The sequence below is a fragment of the Lissotriton vulgaris genome, chromosome 1_1 (genome assembly GCF_964263255.1).
Source record: "Lissotriton vulgaris chromosome 1_1, aLisVul1.2, whole genome shotgun sequence".
In the NCBI taxonomy this organism is placed as follows: domain Eukaryota; kingdom Metazoa; phylum Chordata; class Amphibia; order Caudata; family Salamandridae; genus Lissotriton; species Lissotriton vulgaris.
Window position 1 is genome coordinate 1,532,441,570 of NC_141685.1, and position 16,772 is coordinate 1,532,458,341.

The window sequence follows — 16,772 nt, forward strand, 5'->3', positions numbered from 1 at the left end:
CACTCAATCTGTAGCTGTTGGAGAGACAGGGAGCAGCAGCAACAGCAGAGGAGCTGCACAGCCAACACCCAGTTCACACAGAGGAACTGCACCATGGCCACACCTGAGAAAGGGAAGGATGCTGCTTGGAGGAAAAGAAAGCACAAGATTAGTGAAAGGGAGTTGGAGGTCCTCATTTAGGAAGTTGTGAAAGACAATGACCAGCTTTTTGGGAAGAGATCACTAAACGTCCCTGAGTCCCAGAAAAGGAGCATTTGGATGGCAATCCAGGAAAAGATAAATGCAATTGGGTTCACACATCGAACAACTGAGGACTTGAAAAAACGATGGTACGACCTGAGGGCACGTGCCAAGGAGAGGATGGCTGAGCATCAAAAACAAGCGGGTAAAACAGGTGAGGGAAGCTCCACAGTGCCTGCTACTACTACCCTAGACCAACTGGTAGAATCCACCATCATGCCAGAGAGCGTCAGTGGCATCGGGGGTGTGGATAGTTCTTTTACACCATCCAACAGACAACGCAAGTCGCATTTACAGCATGCTGTCTCCCCTCCCTAAGCCCAATCCCCCTACAACAATCCCACTCCAGGCCATGTTTCATGTAAGATCAACAATGCATCATGGGAAACTAATCAATGGGTAGCAAATCAGCCACTCCCCAATAAGCATAGGCAAGTCACACACATCAATAGATGAGATAGCAGAGGACAGACAGCTAGAATGTCAGTTGTGAAATGTATTTGCACACAGTTGCTGCAAGAAAAGTGAGCAATAGTACATTCTGTATCCACAGGCAGAAAAGCACCACAGGATGCAGAGGGGGAGACTGCTGATGCCCCCAGGGAGGAAAAAAGAAGTGAGAAAGAAGTCCTGTCACCTCCAGATATTGTACCAACAACTCCACCACCACCACCACTACCACGGTCAAAGCAAAACACAGTGGCTCCACTCCAGGAGATAGATGCCATAGAGGAGGACAGACAGGAAGCCCAACAGACAACACAGGGCGAAGACACACAGCCATCTGGGGCACACTCCCCTGTGCTGGAAAGCATCACAGGTACCCGTAGATGGCTGCAGAGGTCACAGAGTCCTGATGTTGAAGGATCAAGTGTCTTCTCAGGACTGGAGGGCCAAATGCTGAAAGTACAGCGCCTTCAGGGGAAGACAATGAGGGCCATTCAGAGAGAGATGGTGGCTAACAACAGGAAGGTGGACGATATGAAGGAGACCATCTACTGCCTCAACAATACTGTGGCGGAGGGACTGAAGGAGGTATTGGAGGCAGTGAGGCAGTTAAGTGGCAGAATGGATGGGGAGCGAACTACAAGGCGGAGAGACAGGCAGGTGCTTGCAGGCTTCACGAAGTCCGTGAACAGGCTGTGCAATCGGACCCAAATGCTGAGTAGGAGATCTATGGCCATGTAACTTGAGATGGCAAAGTGCAGCCGTGAGGTTACCCAGGGCCTGGTCACAGTCACCATTCCCCTATTGGTCATGCAGACAAACCATATTTCTGCCACTTTTACAGGGGATGTGGAGGAGAGTGAGGAGGCAAGCAGTCGTAGCACTGATCCCCCCCCCTTGCCAGAGAGCAGGAGGCTCAGTGTGAGGCATGGGTCTGCTGCAGGACACAATGCTGCTGAGGACAGTGTGCATGTAGAACGCAGCGCTGGTGTGCGGGGGCACGGGAGATAGGCACAGCCCTCCAATCACAATCTGTTGTGGATGACGTAACCCTTTTTGGACACATAGCTGGTGTCATGGTGTGCTGGACAGTTGCCTGTTGTAAGTTATATTAAATACCCTAACATGAATGCATTACCTGGCTTTGTCTCATTACTTACTCAGAAATAATTTTGTGTGATCTCTGACCGTCTCTGTCTCCCATCTGCTGCAGCTGCACCACCTGCTGCGCTGTGCTGTGGCTGTGTACCTTCCTCATCCTCATCCTCCTAGTCAGAATCGCACATTTCCACAGGTGTACCCTTCTTAGTGGCAATGTTATGCAGCATGGCACATACAGCTATGATTTTGCAACACACCAGGGGCTGGTACTGCCGTGCACCTCCACCTTTGTGCAGGCAGCGGAACCGGCTTTTGAGGAGTCCAAATGTTCGCTCAACCACACTGCATGTCGATCTATGTGCAACATTGTATCTCCTTTCACTTGGGATGGATGGGTGCAGGTACGGAGTCAGGATGAAAGAGTGCACTGCATAGGCACTGTCACCTGTGTGTGAGAAGTAAGTCAGTAATTCACTGTGTACAATCGCAGCAACAGTTGTATACTTAAGGGGGTGTTACAAGTACTTACCTTGCAGGTAGCCTTCTCAAAATTCACCTGCAAGGAGATGGGTATAGACCCCACTGTTCCTGAATATGTATGAATCGTGGGTGCTCCCTGGAAATTTTGCAAATATGTCGGTGATAATGTTAGCCGCATCACATATGACCTGTACAATGCTGGAATGTGTGGACTTGCGATTGCAGTAGATGTACTCAGTCGCAGCAGGGGGGGCAGAAAGGTATATGTGTCCCGTCAATGCAACCAATGACGTGTGGGAAGAGGGCCTTCCGATAAAAGTCCAACTTGATCTTCAGCAGTTCTGCCTGTGTTCTGGGGAATTTGATGTAGTGTGCCATCTTTTGCAACATTGAAAAAAACACAGTTGATGGACAGAATGCAGAACAATGTCTTACATTCACCCCAGTACAAAGATCTGGGCATAAATCCATCGTTTTTTTGCACTCCACACCACCCTAGGTCAGACAATGGCTATATGCAAATCAGCCTTGACCCTGTGCCTCATGGGAACAGTCCAGCTCGAACTACCAAGCCATGCCTTTCCTAGACCGGAATCAAGCATCCAAGGACCGGTTTCTGGCTATCAGCCTTCTTCAGCCTGGATAGCTTGACTCCAGAGATGTGGAGAGCCTGGGGCTCACGTCTGAGCATACCCAGCACACTCGGGGTGAAAATTTCAAAAAACACAGTTGATGGACAGAATGCAGAACAATGTCTTACATTCACCCCAGTACAAAGATCTGGGCGTAAATCCATCGTTTTTTTGCACTTCACACCACCCTAGGTCAGACAATGGCTATATGCAAATCTGCCTTGACCCAGTGCCTCATGGGAACAGTCCAGCAACATGGCATCCAGGAATTTCCTGAAAAAACTCGACAGGCAACTATTACCCCTTGGTAACTGCCAGATGCCAGGAGGTGCAGGCAACAGAATACCTGTACATGTCTGCTGCTACAGGAGTGGGTGCAGGTCCCATATGAGGTCCAGGATGGTGTGTGGATGTAGCCTGTACCGCTCATGGATTTCACCCTCAGTCAGTTGGAACAGTGTTACACGCAGTCTGTACACGCGCACCTCCCGTCTCCAGATCCTCAGTCCTGCTGCTCTCAAAGGTAGCCGCCTTGCTATCACGTAGAGGGCCGCCATTGTGTTCACACGGTTGAATTTTGGGGCTGTTTTTATGCAGTGCACCTGATTACCCACCTGCTATGAGCCAGTGTTAAATACCGATTCCAAAATACCGATTTTTAGTAAATTCGGTATTACCGATTTTTCGTACATTGCATTACCAAATTTTTACAGATTCCTTATTTACAGATTCAGTATTTTTGTCTACCAATCGGTAAATAAGGAATCGGTAACTGGCTTCCCTTATTTTTACCGATTCCTTATTACCGATGCCGATCGGTAATACCTACATCGCACAAGGCTAAATACCGGTCAGTAACGCTGAAATTTACCGAATTTCGGTGTTACAGATCGGTATTTAGCCACCTACATCTAGCCCATGGTTTCTAATAAACAGTAAAATAAAGAAATGCCCAAATACTATTTAGACAAACGATACCCATGTATAAATTATTTCATTATGTAGAAAATGTATTTTTTTTTTTTTTAATTCTTTTTTTAATCCTCATATTGCGGGTTATGCAAAAGGAAAGGCGTTTGGGAGACCAACAGTATCCGAACAAGATGTTTCACAAAGACTGCCCCTGATCATCTATCGGGGGTACAAGGGGTATGTCTCTTTCTTGATCTAGTCAGTTTTCCTCCTTGACTCTTCGGATGTTTGACAGACTTCAAGTCATGCCAGGAATTATTGTCCGCTTAATCATTGGAATCAAAAAAAGAAAAAAGAAAAGAAAAAGAAAAAGAGACAAAGGAACCTCTGACAAGGAAAGATTATAAATTATTGTCTAGATGCGATGTAATTTTCCAGGATCTCCCAATATTTCATCTTTTTGGTTTGTTTCCCTTTTCTATCTAAACTACTAGTTCTTATTACAGTATTTAACCAGCTTTCATGTGTTGGTGGCACTGGTTTTGTCCAATTAATACATATCTCTCTACGCGCTAAAAGGATCATAACAAACAGTAAGTTTAAGTGCCGTTAAGATTTGGAATCAAGTAAGATCTGTCACAAAGATTCCATATTACAGTAGTATGGCTCCAATATGGGACTCCCCAGGCACCCCAGACTGCTTAAAGGACTCTTTATCAAATCCACTTAGACAAGCTGGCATTGAAAAATGGGGACAACTTCTGTCTGGAAACTCCTTATTATCATGGGATCACTTGCAAATAATTACAGATCGGAAAATCTCGAAGTTTAAATATTATCAACTGAGCAGCTGGGTAAGTACTATTCCGAAGGGAGCCTCAGATCCGGAAAACCTAGAATCAGAGATGATGAATGAAACGGCATTAAAAAAAGAAGTATCAAAATGGTATTGGGTACTAATTGAATCGGAAAAAGAAGATCTTACAATTGCTGAAAAAATATGGAAGAAAGACTTACACAATGAAGATTCAGACCTTTGTCAAATCTGGAAAAAATCAGTAGAAAAATGTTGGTTATGTGTAAAGGCCGCTCCATTAAAAAGGAACCACCTTTTCTCTATACATAGAGCGTACTGGACTCCTAAAAAATTATCAAAATTTAAAGGATCTACAGTAAAATCGTGCAGCAAATGCGGAGAGGAAAAAGTGGATGATATACATATGTTTGGTGGGTGCCCTTCGCTCACACAATACTGGCAAGAAATTGGTAAGACTCTAACTGCAATACTGGCAACACCGATAACTGTGAGTATTATCTTAATTATTTTTGGGATACACTGTACCACTCAACCAAATCAGATAAAGTTTGATAAACATCGTAGAAAATGTATTAACAAAAATAAGCTATCAGGACAAAGAGAAGACAATAATGGCGCTCATAGGGTTACACAAACAATGATGAAAAAACAAATAATACAATGTGTAATCAAACGAAGTGGCTGAGGAAAAAAATATACAAATAAGGGGTTCTTTACAAAACAAAAACAACACAGCAAAAAATGTGTCCTCTTCAATTAGGGCCACATGTAGGCGTCAACAGCATTTCTACCATAATAGATATAGATGGTCATCATCAGGACAAAACAGTGAATATTGGAGCGTCCAAGAAAATTCTGTACAAGATTGGGCCCGCAGCAAGACAATGAAACAATTCCACTCACAAGAGGTGTAAAACTTTGGTGCATAATTGAGATGTCGCCATATCCAACATACTATGTAACATATCAAGGGACTTATGTGGATGTCGCTATCCAAGTGAATCACAAAAGGCTTCCACGAGCAGCTAAACAAATGAATCAGCGGTTTATTCAAATTAAGCAAAGAGCCCTAATAGTTTATGTTGAATCAGGGGACTCATACATGTCTACCAGTCCAACAGTATTAGGAAGAACTACCTCTAGTGCTTCCAACCAGGCTTCGGGAAGAACCACAGCACTGAAACTGCCCTTTTCACAGCGACAGGCGACATCCGCTGCCTCATCGACAGAGGAGAGACTGTGGCCCTCATCCTCCTGGACCTGTCAGTGGCCTTTGACCCAATCTCTCATCGAACCCAAGCCAGCAGACTCCACGACATGGGGATCCGGAACAAGACCCTCGACTGGATCCGCTACTTTCTCTTCAGCAGAATGCAATGGGTCAGACTTTCGCCTTTTCTCTCAGAACCCACACCAACCACCTGCATAGTCTGACAAGGATCCTCTATCAGCCCGACCCTGTTCAACATCTACATGGCCCGCTTGCAACCAACATCAGATCACATGGACTCATTATATCATACGCAGATGACACCCAACTCATCCTCTCCCTATCCAACGAACCCAACACCACCAAAGACAACTTTCAAACCGGAATGGAAGCAGTTCCCTGATGGATGACGAACAACTGCCTACAACTCAACACGGACAAAACCGAGGTGCTCATTGTGGGCCCACAAGCAATGACTGAAATGACAACTGGTGTCTCTCCACCCTCGGGAACCCCCCGTCCCCAATGGACCACACATACAACCTCGGAATCATCATGGACTCCGAACTCAAAGTGGACCGCCAGATCACCGACGTCACCACTTCCTGTTAACGCACCCTCCGCCTACTCTGAAAGACCTTCAACTGGATTCCCCCAAACACAGAAAACCCGTCATCCACGCCCTCATCAGCAGAAGACTGGATTACGGCAACGCCCTCTATGCCAGGATCAAAAACCTCACCCGCAAACCCCAGAACGTCCAGAACACACCGCCAGACCAGTCCTCAATCTACTGAGCCATTGCCAGATCAGCCAACACCTACAGACATTACACTGGCTCTCCAACGAGAAGAGATTTACCTTCAAGCTTCTCACCCACACTCACAAGGCCCTTCACAACACCGGACCCACCTACATGAACCACCACCTCATGTTCCATGCATCCAAACGACCCCTCTGCTCTGCCCAGCTCACCCTTGCGACAGTACCGCACATCAGGAAGACCAGGGCAAGAGGATTCTCCTTTTCCCTCCTCACTGCCAAGGCATGGAACTCCCTCCCTCGTCACCTCTGACGGATGCCCTCACTCCCCAAGTGCTTGAAGGACCTCAAGACCTGGCTTTTTGACGGGGCTCCGGGAACTTAAGGTAGCTGCGAGACCCCACCCTGCTTCCCCCCCCCCCCCCCTCTATTCAGCGCCTTACGACCCTTCCAGGTGAGTAGCTGCGCTCTATAAACCCTTTAATTGATTGATTGAGTTGGGCATTTGGTCTCAGAAATATGCAAGCGGCCATCGAGATTTTACTCACCATTAGATAAGAGAATTTTATGAGCGATTGACATTCGAGACGTATGGATAAAAGTCTCCCCTCCAAAGGTTACAAGTCGGCTTTTATGGTGTTGGTAGTTGCTCCTGGATAATGAAGAGACTGAACTGGTGATGAGGTTTATTTCTGGTGATAGACATGAAGACCTAGCCGACTGAGAATAGATATAGATATTCAATAATGATGTTGTTCTTGTTGCATTGACGCATTGATAAGCTAGTCGTCTAGGTATGAATAGACAGATATTATGAGTTTCCTGAAATATGCAGCTACCACTGCCATGCACAACGAAAACATACTGGGGGCGATTTGAGGCCAAAAGGAAGAACTTTGTACTGGTAGTGATTGTGTTAGCCTACTACAAATCTCAGAAATTTGCTGTGTTTTCTGGCTATTGGAATGTGAATGTACACATCCTGTAGATCTACGGAACAGAGTAAGTCTCTGTGATGGATTTGAGGATAAATTTGATGTAATGCTAGTATTCTGAATTTTTCTCTATATATCCATTTCTTTGAAACTTTTCGATCTAGAATGGGTCTGAATTTGTTTTTGGGACTTTTCTATTTTCACCAAGAAATAACAGGAATAAATCCCCTTTCTCAGTTGGTTGGGAGGTGCGAGCTCCACCACATGCCTCTGTAGAAGAATGTTCACTTCTGATCTGAGTATTTGCAGCTTTTGATTGGATGATTTTGGTGGAATATTTGGTGGTGGACTGGTGAATGATAACCATTCTGTACAATATTTAGAACCCAGGAATCGTTTGTGATGGATTTCCACTGTTAGATATTGTGAGCTAGTTCCCCCTACCGGGGTGGGTAACAGAAGAAGGGGAAGCAGAGGCTCATTGTTTCAAGCCTGTAGGAGGCTTTCCTGCTTGGGCATTTTGATAGCCACTTCTTCCCTCTGGTTGAAGCCTTTGGTTCTACTGGAAAGGTCTTTGCTGCTGGTGATGGTGGTGTCCTTGCAAGAACTAAGGAGTTTGAACCCTCTGTGGATAGAAGCACCTTTCTTAAGTTTTGTAAAGGTGTTTCTTGTTGCTCTTTACGTTTTTCCAGATCATCCATCTTCAACGTCTCCCTTTCAGTCTTCATGTGAGCCATTTCATCATATGTATGAATCCCAAACAGAGTTTTACCAGAGAAAGAAAGATTGGGTATGCTCCGCTGAGATTCCTGCTTAAAGCCAAGAGACGAAGCCAAGAATGCTGACTCAGAGCCAATCCTTGACAGTAACCATGGGATGCCAGCAAAGATTAATCGGAAGCAGCGCTGATCACTTGGTTAGAGACCATAAAGCCTTCTTGATTTGTATGAAGTCCTCTCTGCGGTCTCTAGGGAGGTCTTCTACAAACTGCTGCAGGGTGTCCCATAAGGATCTGCCATACCTGCCTAGTAGGGCAGATGCACTTGCAGCTTTCATGGTTGTGGCAGCTGTGCACATGCCTTGCATCACACTGAATCTAGTTTTCTGCTTTCTTTGTCTGGTGGAAGCATGGATGAATGCATAGTAGAATGAAATTTCTTTGCAGCCAAGATAGCAACTGAATCAGGAGGAGGATCCTACCGCAGGAATAACAGGTCCTGCTCCAGGGGCTTATATTTTTTCTGAAGCCTAGATCGAGCTGCTTTGGCTACAGCTGGCAGAAAGAACAGTTCTATGGGTTGTTCTGATAAACCTGGAACTAGAGGTTGAAGGTTACTTGATGCTGCACGTTGGTGAAGAGTCTCAAATATCATGGATGTAGCGTTGATGAAGCAGGCAATGAAATGTTCCGTTTTCATGCTCCTCGTACAAGCACCTCCTGAAATGTGTTGATGTCATCCACTGGCAAGACCCTTGGCTGGGGAGAATCAGTCAGTGTGGGTGAGTATCTTGCTGTATTAGATGAAGAGGTGGATAAAAATTACCTCGGTCTGAATCATGACCTAGGTCTGGAACTAGGAAATATCTATGTCTGCACATAGAGAAGCATCTCAATGAGGAGTGCCGAGAACTATGACGATATCTGAAAGTTGTTCTTGTTTGCAATCTATGGCGAGATATGGACTGAGGAGACGTTCATCTCTGAGGGGAAGCTGGAGGCCTTACCAGAGAAGGAACTATCAAAGGTGCCTCTGTCTGAGGAAGAGGTGGTGGCGAAGTATGTGGTATAAGTACTGAAGGAGCTGGTGGAGGTGGAGGAGGTATTGTAGAAGGCTGTGGAGAGTCCGGAAGAAGGGCCAGTGAAGGTGGCGAGTACTTCCTAGAATATTCTGAGTCAGAAGATGATGGCAACCTACTTGGACTGAATCTCTTGGCCCTCTCTGAAAGTCTGGTAGTTCTTGAGGTTGAGAGGCTTCTCACCATCAATTTCCTTCTATGACCTGGCGTCAACAGACTTTTCGAAGTCGACCCAGCTATCGATGGTGAGCAAGTTGGCACCCTACCTCAACTTGATGTCAACCTGGAATAATGTTTTTGAGGATTCCTGCTCTGGTTGAATCTCCCACTCCTGGAATCCTCAAAGTAAGGTGGAAGAGCCCTTGTAGGGGACAGACCCACTCCTGGGTTACATGACATCCCTCCTTCACACTGCGTCTCCTGCTGTCTGAGTCGCTTTTCAGCTCCATGAAGGCGAATCTTTCCTCTATCCCGCAAGGAACGTCTGGAAAAGTTCTTGCAATGCTGATATCTAGCAGGAATGTGACTGTCAGGAAGGCAGATAATACACAAATTAAAGATTAGATTTAGCCTTCTTTCTGCCACAGGCAGAGCATCTGTCATATAAAGATGGCATATTATTTGACTATAATATTTTTTTTAGTGTCAGACAATGACAGAAAAATGTTAAAATCCTTTGAGTGAAGCGGTTGACAAATAGTTATGAGTGACATTTTTGGAAGGAATCAAGCCATCAAAGGTAGAAATCAGTGCTCCAAGATCCTGTCACCAGGAACCAGAGAAACGAACTGCTGGTAACTGCCACCTGCTGGGCATGATGGAATTTTGGTGGGCTGGGAGCCCTTAAATACAAAGGGTCATTTTTGATATCTGCCAAGCTGCAGCCTTTAGATCTGTGTTCTTCTATTCCTTCTTCTCCATATTGCTTTTAAAAAAAGGCTTGTACGTGAGATTTATTAGGACAAGTTACATATATTCTGCTAATTTTCCTGGCTTTTTAATTATATAATCCCTTCATTTTAAATGCAAATTAAAGCAATTGGCCAGTATAGCCTCATTTATAGGCCTCACATTTTTTTAATATGGAAAAAGGCACCAAAATTAATATCACCAGGGAGAAAACGACATATAGAAGGCACAACAATCAATTAAAAAGTACAAAATTGTGTTTTTTATTATTAAGAATGTATACTCAGGATAAAAACATTTAAATTCAGACACATAGCCAATTCATACACATAACCTATTCTAATTTCAAAGAGCAATAAGTGTCATACAAAGTAAAAATATTAATAACACAATTAATTGCAAATTCATAAAACAGTGGCGGACAAATTTTTTTAATACATTAAGGGCCCGATGTAGGTACCAAATACCGGTCGGAAACGGCCGATTTCGGCCGTTTCCGACCGGTATTTGGCCTACTGAGATGTAGGGGACCTTTTTTTGTCCGATTCTGTATTTTACCGATTCGGTAAAATTACTAAATCGCAAAAATACCGAAACGGTAATTTTACCGATTTTTTTAAATTTGGGATGTAGGTGGGACTACTTTCAGTCCCACAGGCCCTTCAGATTCGGTATTTTAACACCAAATCCAATTGGGTGTTAAAATACCGAATCCAGGTGTGCATGCACATGTGTGCATGCACACCTATGCCATGTGACAGACAGACATGCTCTTAGGGCATGTCTGTGTGCCACATGGCTCACATGCCTTTTTTTGGGGTGCTGGAGGGTGTCAAAGTGACACCCCCTGCACCCTTGCACAAATCGGTAATTACCGAATCGGTAATCACCGATTCGGTAATGCCCATTGATTCCTATGGGCTTCAAGGCCCATAGGAAGCAATGGGGGATACCGAATCGGTATTTACCGAATCTGAAATACCTACATCTCCCCCCCCTCTAATTTACCACTTCATAAATACCGATTCGGTATGATTCGGTATTTATGAAGTGGTAAATGTAGATTTACCTACATCGGGCCCTAAGTGCTAATCCTGGCCACAGAAGAAAGGCAAACACCGACACCTAAGAATATATATTAAAAGTAAGTGATCTTGGATCTCCACACGAGCATAGAACAATTGAGTGCTTATGATTATCAGTGGAAATCGCATAAGAGAGAACTGCAAATTTGTAAGATGTGATAGATACTGAAGAAAGATATTCTCTTCACAGATGAAGTAAAACCTCTTCCATTTGAAGGAATAGTAGTCCTAGTTGATTGGATTTAGCCTCCCTTTATCCATGCATGAATGAGGGAGATTACATGTCTATGTTGCTCCCAAGAGCACAGCTGCCAAATTAAAGGAGGTCAGATTTGAATGGGAATATTTAGTGTGGGCTAACACATAATTGTAACAAGTTTGGATACTAGTATTTCTTTGGCCAGTTTGGAGCGATGAGGGTCCTTCTCTCTTGGTGATTCCAGAGTTTCAGAATGGGAGTAAGAAGAAAGTTCATCAAAAGGACCCTGCCCAATTACCCAGGTTCTGGTAGTATAAATGTGAAGTTTGTTACATTCTTTGTTTTTTAGATGTTGCGAAGAGATCTATTCTGTGAAATTTATTCAAGAATGCCGTAGTCCAGCACCCATTTGTGATTTTCTTTTTAGAACTGGCTCAGGAAATCCATGCGTTGCTTTAGACTTCCTCATAAGTGAACTGCCTTTATTTATAGGCACCTGACCGTAGTCCACCATCAGATCTTCAGCAACTCCATCAATGGTGGTCTTGATATTTTGCTGCCTTGTTTGCTCAGATAATGCATGGTCGTTGAGTCATCTGTTTGAATAAGAAATGTCCTCATAGTCAGAGATAATAATGCCATAATGTAAGACAATTGATGTAGTGAGAACACTGGTTTTCTGACTGACTTGCCTGACAGAGCTCTCAATCCTGAAAGAGAAGCATCGTCACAATCATTTTGGCTGGAATACCCCACTGAAACTTGCACCTAGGAGTAGATAATACACAAATGTGGTACCACCCAAAAAAGAGACTGTTTTGCTATTGTTGAAAAGTAGGGTGTGCTCTCCCCGTTGCAGCTGATACATTTTTGATACCACTGAAACATTTAGAACAATTGCAATGTAGGTAGCCATGAACTCAAAGAAAAAAAAGAAATTTGTTGGCCTGATGAATTAGAAGTCTTCCGATGAGGACATTTCTCCCAGATTGATGATTTTCTCCTCCAAAGGAATCTTTTCCTTGTACTGTGTAATGTTTCCCCGGCATAATACGAAACCTTGTGGGGATGTTACTAGCTTCAGCTGATGTTCCGAACCCCACCATGCAGCTAATCCCAGCCATCTGCAGCAAGGGGTGACCACAGTACCTGTGCCCGAAACCCTGCAGGCAGCCAGCCACCCTGATGCAGCCAGGCCCTACGCCCAACACCCCCTATGACTGGGTATCCCTGCTACACATGGTCTTTGGCTGTGTGTGGCATGGATGAGCCACATGGTCAACCACCTGTGCATGTCAACCTACCACAGACACTCACACCACTCCATTTTTCTGATCCTGCTGGACTATCGCAGGAGCCATGGCAACTCCCTGCCCTTCTGTGGGACTCTTGTAGGAGCAGTGGAGTCCTGCTGGTTTTGGTGAGAGTTTTGTGGGATCACAGCAACCCCAAAGACATTTTTTTTAATTTGCCTTCCGCTCACACAAGATCCAGGTATCAGAGAACTCCTATTATATTCTATAATTTTCAAGATAAAGAGACCAAGCCCCCTTAGCCTGAAACGTGGGCCGTAACATTTCTCCTCATCTTGCTGCCAGCCAACTAGAGAGCAAGCTCTTGCAAGGTGGCAGATAGGGAAAGAGGCCTTCTCGGCTAATGAAAATGTTTTATTATCTGATGTCCTTCACACCCAAACGTCCAGACATAAATACATTTTGAACTCAAATTTCTTTAAAATGACTGAATGGATTTACACCAAATGACAAAAAGTATGCTTTCTGGGTAAAGATTTAGGTTTCTGCCAAATTTGGTGAACTTTCATTTAGCAGTTTGGGCTGTAGCGCTGTTCGAAAATCTCAATGGAAATTGCATGGGGGAAATTGTGTTTTGGGTCCCCCCCTTTCTTTCTCGCCCCCGTTTGACGGATCACTCCAACACTTTCTAGGAAGGAGCTGAGGTGACTAGCCATTTTGTCTTGGAATGTTTGTGAAGATTTGTTAAATGGTACCAACAAACCAAAACACCCTAGTAAATAGGTATTAACTAAAGAGTGGCAACTGTATATAGTCATTGAAAAAAACAAAGGTTACAGGGACGTTATAGTTAGCCTCAGGTTTCACTCGTACAAAACCAATGAAATTCAGCAGCTATAGTTAGCTGAGCCTACTATATCCGCTGCCCCGCAATGCACTGCTAATGCCCTCACATATTACCTCACTCATGACATGGTCAGCGACATCAATGATGACATCTCAAAGGAAATCCCTGAAGGCATCACTGATATGAGCCGTAGAATCTGGAGATGTGTCCAGGTCACTGGCATCTGCCAGATCCTTACACCAGGTGTCCTCGATGACTTCTAGGGGCTGGTATTCATCAGGGTCCAGTGGCTCCCTCAATCATCCCCAAGTCCTAGCCCATAGAAATAGGGCACAGGGTCCGGCCTGGAAGTCGTAGCAGGAGTCGCCGTCGAACAATGCCCATGTCAGAGTCACAGATAAGTATAGGGGCTGTACCGCTCGTGGGCTCTGGCGGCTCTGGGATGTCGACAATGGAGCTGGCAGAGGGGAAGGTCAAGGTGACTTTACAGACGTCAGTCCAGATCCATCCATGGATCGAAGTGGCCCGGATGACGCCAGGGGAAGCCCGCAAGTGGGAAACCAGTAGATGCCCCTCCTAAGCCAGCAGGGTTCGGGGGCATGCCAGCAGGGACGGTCTGTTCAAATAAGAGTTGCATGACCTCATACAACTCATGGAGGTGGGCGGGGGTCGCTCTGGCTCCAGGAAAAAAAAAAGGTGCAGAGCCGGCCCTGGTGCAGGCTCAACTGCAGAGCCAGGCCTCAAATACCGACGCTCCCTTGTCTTGTTGGATGACTTTGATGGACAAAGCCAAGTCGCAGACCTCTTAGCTTCTTGTTCTTCTTATGTTTGTAGGACTTAGCTGAATGCCTGGATGACTCAGATTGGGATGACGAGTGCTTGGAATGTTGTTGCCACCAATCCTGGGACCTTCCTCTCGACCAGGATCAAGACCAGCAAAGAGTTTGAGGGAACGCTTTCATAAAGATGCGACCTGCCAGTGCGCAGGGGCACTGCTCACAAAAATATCCCCAATCCAGTCTGATACCTGGGGGATAATTTTAAGTAAGGAATCTGCAGCTAGAAGTCTCTATCAGATATACATTTCACGAACGCTGAAATGTCAAATTGGAAGTGCTTCATATCCAAACTTGATCAATAATAGGCTAAGCATTGAGTTCTCACTAGATGGGTGCATGTGCCTGTTATTGCAGTTGCACACTTTAAAATAGCAATCTGTATAATAAGAGAAGGTATAGAATAAATGGTTGACTCTTTGTAATAGCTATGACATACGTTTTTCAAACTGAGCACCTAACAATGGATAGACAATCTGCTTTGTATACAGTCAATTCCCTTTCTCTGTGTATTATGTGTATTTTCTGACAAGGAAGTAGACTTTGGTTTGGCAGGGAGGAGAGCGTCTGAGTGGAAGGTCAGTGGTTTCCAAATCCTGTGTGGACTGTAAGTTGCTGACAGGGTAGCTTTTTTTCAATTTGTGAACATGTTCGGAGTCCATTACTGCTTAACTTGTAATCGGCTTCACGAACAGTGTATTTGTAAACTGTGGGCTTTCTTGGAAATGAAGAGATCCCAGTCCCGGGTAATATTTACCACACCAATGTATTTTTTGCTTTTAAATGGTCTGTAAGGGGCTGGCTATATGATCAATATAAACGTCAAAAGCATGTTTTCAAACTCTTTTCAGAATTTTGGAGGAACAATTGGTAGTGAGATGATGCACCTACTTTAGTTCCCCTTTCATGTGGGATGAAATAAAGAGTTGCTTTTTAACCTGCTACTTCCCTGACAACTTTTCATAACATGACTTTCACATAATTTGTTTTTCTGTAATTTCACATCTTCTCTTCAAAGTGGCAATCAGTATTCAGGAACTGTCAGTGGCTATTTTCAAAGCTGGCGATGCCAGCTCAGCTGGTCTTAACTTTCACAAAATACAGTACTTCGAATTGAGAGCCTTTGCTGCACAGCAGTATAGCCTATGCCCAGGAAAATATAGCCAGGAAATCCATTGCTGCCGACTGACCCGGCCACCCCTGGCTCCATGACCCCAGCGCGACTCGGCGCCTACCGGTAATATCCGGACTGCGGTACACGCGGACACCTTGATAATTTGCGTGCTCCGCCCTTGGGCCCGAGAACAACAGCAATCAATTATTCCCCTTCTAATCCATGTCCTCGACATAATCAGTCGAAGTCCCTGGCCCTGCTGAACTGAATTCATCTCAAGCTCGTCTGTGAGCTTCTCATCTTGCGCTCCCTTGGCTAAAGAGGCTTATACTCTAAGGCAACTATTGTTTTGTCCTGATGATGGACCCCATCATTTCGTAGGGGGTCCGAAACGCCGTCGACCTTTTGAGTACCATATACCTGTGAAAAGAACTACTATACAACGCTATGTAATGGTACCTATAAGAATCTCTCTGTATAACTGGATTTCTACAGAGATTGCCGCTCTTGCCTTGCAAGCCCTTTTGTGTATTGTCTGTATTTATGTATCGTCGTGGTTGGGTACAGGCTTGTGCCCCACAAACGTGAATTGTTGAAGGTGTTATTTTGTGTTTCAAACTCTTATTCAAGTAAATACTTTGGAGACCTCTGTCCGGCTGGACACGTCTTCGGCAATATAGAACTGACTGAGTCTATATTTATTTCTCTATTATCCTTTGTCTCCTTGCCTGGGACCACTAATCTGCACTACAACACAATGTATAAGGTTACAACATTCAGCAAGGTATACGAAAAGGAGCAAAAAGGATTTACAACACACCTACCCCGGCCTCCCTGCCCTAGCTCGGCCTCCTTAAATATGTAGAGCTGAAACGAAAGCCAATGCAATTATTGTGGAGGGCCTCTTTATTTGTAATCCCTCCTTAATCATGTGCTTTTGTGCAATGTACTATGTACTCACTAAGCAAATAGGTTTACTACAGTGTTTAGTTCTGTTTCCCAGCAGCCTATATGTGTTCTCTGCGCTTTGTCCCGGTAACATTTTTATTTCCTTTTTGAGTGGTTCATGCTTTTGACACAGATTGTATTTTAACTTGAAAACTATCCCCCTTACTTAACTTGAGGGTGCAGTGGGAGCTATAATGCGTGCATAATGAATAAGGATACACTGCTTACCTGTAATCCTAGTTCTCTTC

The 16,772-nt window shown here is 44.6% G+C and overlaps 1 protein-coding gene across 2 annotated transcripts in view; it reads right to left on the reverse strand.

The window, feature by feature from the left end:
* The window catches only part of LRRIQ1 (leucine rich repeats and IQ motif containing 1), a 1,278,742-nt gene that overhangs the window by 969,754 nt on the left and 292,216 nt on the right, over positions 1–16,772 (reverse strand). The gene's annotated exons all lie outside the window — the stretch shown is intronic.